Genomic DNA, 4,608 nt, shown 5'->3' on the forward strand with positions numbered 1-4,608 from the left:
CAAATCTTGAATTGTGTCTATACCTGTGCTTCTGCTTATATTAACTAATTTTTTTAATAAGAAAAAATAAAGAAATATTTTTCATATATTCTTGGCACATTTCTGCTCTCCCTCAGATTTTGGAAGTGTTGGAAACAGTGGAGATTGCTGATGGCTAATACATAGTAGAATAAACTGGGGAAGAACATTTATTTCCAACTAAATGTGTGTGTGTGCATGCATGTGTGTGTACATGCATGTGTGTATGTGTTGATTTATTTCATTGATGTAGACTTATTAATTATTGATGTGAGATTCTTATATTACTTAACAGTAATCACATAACTCATAAGACCTTTTTAGATTTGCAGCCAAGGGCAAGAGCAGGGACTTCAATAACAAAACCCAAGGTCTATTAGTCTGCTTTCTTGCTGCTAATAAAGGCGTACCAAAGACTGGGCAATTTTCAAAAGAAAGAAATTTAATGGACTTGCAGTTCCACATGGCTGGGGAGGCTTCACAATCATGGTGGAAGGCAAGAAGGAGCAAATCACATCTTACATGGATGGCAGCAGGCAAAAGCCTTGTGCAGGGAAACTCCCATTTTTAAAACCCTCCAATCTAGTGAGATTTATTCACTAACACTAGAACAGCATGAGAAGATCCACCCCCGTGATTCAATTACCTCCCACAAGGCCCCTCCCAGAACACATGGGAATTCAAGATTTGGGTGGGGACACAGCCAAACCATGTCACAAGGCTATGGAAGCAATACATTTATTAAGCGTTTAACATGATTCATTGTTTTCATTTTAGTGTGTGATTACAGGCTTCATTTTCTGAACTCAGGTCCTTGTTTTGTGTGTCTGTGTGTGTGTGTGTGTGTGTGTGTGTGTGTGTGTATGTTAATTATGATTCTTTATTCTGACTGGTGCCTATGGAAGCAATAGGGAAATAGATTTACTAATTAGTTTTGTCTTTTTGCATAGAGAAAGCTTGGACTATATTTCCAGAAGGTACCCACTGTGGGATGCTAAGCAGTTCTCTGGTGTTGCCATGCAGCAACTGGGAGGAGCAGAGGGCTGCTGGAGACCCTCTGAGATTCTGCTTGTGCACATGCACTGCCTGCAGGGCATGGCATTCTCCAGCCCATAAAGCAAGACTTCTCAGGCCCTGTGGCTAGCATCTACCACACCCATATCAGCCACTAGCATTTCAAAAATGATTTTAGGTGGGCACATAAGGGCCCAGAAAAAAAGTTTTACAAATATTTTAGGAGCCTTAACCTTCATGTCATAGCTAATCAGTGAATGAAGTTACCTTTTAATCAAAGAGTCTCATCCCTGTTTTCTTGGTACTAAAAACTTTTACCAATCTGTATCCTAGTGTTGTGCTCTAAACACTAACCTCACCTATTACTCTGTCGCCAGGTGGAGACTTTAAACTTGTAGGATTCCAGCAGGGATTCTCCTGATAAGCGTGCGTACCAGTACAGCTGGGCACACTTGGGAAGAGCAGGCTGGCCTTCAACACCTGGCTTCAGAGGCAGGGTGTGACTCCAGGTGCTTGTGCAGGTGGTTGGCAAAATCCACCTGGGTCTGGAACAGAACCTGGTTGATGATGCTCTTGGGCAGCCACCCCTTGAGGTCGATGCTGAGCAGTCATGAAAGTTTGGTTTTGGAGGGACTTCCAGTCACCAGGTGAAGCACCATGCAAGTGGGACCATGCTACCCCCAATGACACCTTTCTGCTTGGGCATGTTCCTGAAGTCTGTGGCCATGCCAGCCAGCACACAGGTGGAGCCTCGATGATTGGCACAGCACATGCTCACAAAGTCACGGGGCCCCACCAGGTTTCCTGCTGCCTTTGCAGCCAGCTCGTAGGTAATAAATGCGTCTTTTCTGACCTTCTGCAGGACCTTGATCTCTTTGATATTGGGGTTCCACTCCCCCATTGCCTCCATGCACTCCACCAGCTCTTCATAGAGCCTCTTCATGGGTGACTCCACCACAACTTGCAACCGGAACATCTTGCCCACATCTAGAGCCACTTTACTCATCACTTTGTCCCCACTGTCCTGCTGGCTGTCCTTCTTCCAGCCCTCCTGGTTGCTGAGGGCTAAGGATGCCCAAGGCCTTCTGCATGGCCTCTTCCCCCTGCCGGAGATAGGTCAGTTCCTTGTCACTGTAGAGAGTCTCTCTCTTTCTTTCCTTTTTTTTCTTTCTTTTCTTTTTCCAGGTTCAAGAGATTCTCCTGCCTCAGCCTCCCGAGTAGCTGGGATTACAGGCACGCGCCACCACGCCTGGCTAATTTTTGTATTTTGAGGGGTTTTACCATGTTGGTCAGGCTGCTCTCGAACTCCTAACCTCGTGATCCACCCGCCTCGGCCTCCCAACGTGCTGGTATTACAGGGGTGAGCCACTGCGCCCGGCCAGAGAGTCTCTTCCAGCAGTGAACCAAGCAGAGAACTCCACCGCCGAATCTGGTTAACCCACGTGCTTGGAGTGGGGCCTCCCAGGGCCCTCTGGATCAGCTCCTGGCCGATGCTCCTCACAGCCTGTTGCCTCAGCCCCTTCATGTTGCACATGTGTCTGTAGGAGCTCCTGGGGCACAGTTTGAATGTCACTAGCAGCATTGTTTCCTGGCAGATGTGGCAGTGGTGGGGCCGCCAACGCCAGGGCTGCTGTCTCTTCCCTCAAGGGTGGCTCTTTGTCCTTCCGGAGCCACTCAAGCTTCGCCTCTGAGTCCCGCAGCTGCAGCCTGGACCCGGTGTTCTGTGTATTAAATGTCCCCGACTGAAGGCTGTGCATCATGATCAGGAGATATAAACGCCATCACTCACCGGATTCTTCCCAGCAGTGCTCAGCTCCCCGTGCAGCGCCTGCTGCCATCCATCCAGTGCATACTTTCTCCCTCCAGGGATGCTTGCAGTGCGGCCTCCCCTCGGAGGCTGTCCTCTGTGCCCCTCCTCACTCTACTCTTTAATTAAAATCCAGTATTTTGGCCAGGCTTGGTGGCTCAGGCCCTTCTTATAGACTCATTGAATATTGAAATCGGTAGGACATCCCTTTTTGCTAATTTATTGTCCTCATTTAGTGCTTCTCTCTGGTCTTTCCTGTCTTTTTGGAGTCACCAAAATTTGATAAGAGAAACTTTGACTTCCATTTCTGATCCCATGTGATCTTTCCAGTAAGTCTAATCCTAGGATGTGATTTGTGTATCTGTTACCCTCTCACTCACATGCTCCCTACTAAGATAACCTGAAGCATAACTGAGTTGTCCATTCTATGACTTAGCAAAATATATTGTTTTATTCCTCTAAAGAAATTTCTCGAGGAGTTAATTATAATGTAAAGCCATTTACTCATTCTGGCAATGTGCAAATTCAGAAATATACAGAAAATGTACAACAACCCAAATTAATCTTAATACACACATTATGTTGTTAAAATCAAAGTAGATATGAATTTCTATAATCTTCATATGTATAGCTTAATATCTTTAAGAAGTATTTAGGTAATATTGCAGTTTTAATTTGTGTCTATGTAGTTTGGTCCCTTTTGCTCCATTTTAATTTTTTTCCACTCTTTGTATTACTCCCTTGTTTTCATTTGTTTTGCTAATATTTCCTCTTTATTATTATTTTGATATTTACAGAATAGTTGCAAAATTGTATAGTGAGTTCTTACCATTTACTCATATTTCTCTAAGGTTTACATTGTAGGCAGCTATGAAACACTTATCACAACTTAGAAATTCACATTGGTATGATCCTGTAAATCAAATGGCAGCCTTTATTCTGATTTTATCAGTTTTTCCATTAATATCCTTTTTTTCTGTTTCAGTATTTAATCTATGATACCATATACCGTATTGCATTTTTTTCTGGTGTTCTCCAGTTGTGAGTTCTCACTCTTTGTTTATTTATTTACTTTTGTAAGCTTGACACTTTTGAATTATACTGATCAAACATTTTGTTGAATATCCTTCAGTTTCGGTTTTTGCTGTTTTCTCATGATTAACTGGAGTGAATAAATTTTCACAAAACAATACCACGGAAGTAAAATGCACTTCTCATCACATCATGCCTAACCCTCTTTAAATCATTACTTTTCTTCTGTTTCACTCTCACAGCTCTGATTTCTGAGCTTTCTCTTATTACGAGAATATAATCGTTTTCCACCTTAAATGGGTTTGTTTTCTGTGAAAAAGATCTGTACGTGGAATTAAAATATTCTGCTATTTAGCATCATGATGCTTAATTGACCAGCATGCTTTGAGATGATTGATTTATTTATTTTGTTTGTTTTTTGAGACAGAGTCTTGTTCTGTCGCCCAGGATGGAGTGCAGTGGTGTGATCTTGGCTCACTGCAACCTCCGCCTCCTTGATTCAATAAATTATCCTGTCTCAGCCTCCTAAGTAGCTGGGATTACAGGCGCCCGCCACCAGGTCCAGCTAATTTTTGTATTTTTAGTTGAGACGGGGTTTCACCATGTTGGTCACGCTGGTCTCGAACCCCTGACCTAGCGATCCACCCACCTCGGCCTCCCAACTTGTTGGGATTACAGGAGTGAGCCCCCTCGCCCGGTCTGAGATGATTTATAATAAACCAGTGATTTCCTACTGT

General features: G+C 43.6%; 1 pseudogene; it reads right to left on the minus strand.

The window, feature by feature from the left end:
• Nucleotides 1-1,411: 1,411 nt before the first annotated feature.
• On the minus strand, nt 1,412-2,614 carry LOC108529218 (steroidogenic acute regulatory protein, mitochondrial-like; annotated as a pseudogene).
• Between the last annotated feature and the right edge of the window lie 1,994 nt (nt 2,615-4,608).

Source organism: Rhinopithecus bieti, unplaced genomic scaffold, assembly GCF_001698545.2.
Source record: "Rhinopithecus bieti isolate Rb0 unplaced genomic scaffold, ASM169854v2 scaffold_6542, whole genome shotgun sequence".
NCBI lineage: Eukaryota > Metazoa > Chordata > Mammalia > Primates > Cercopithecidae > Rhinopithecus > Rhinopithecus bieti.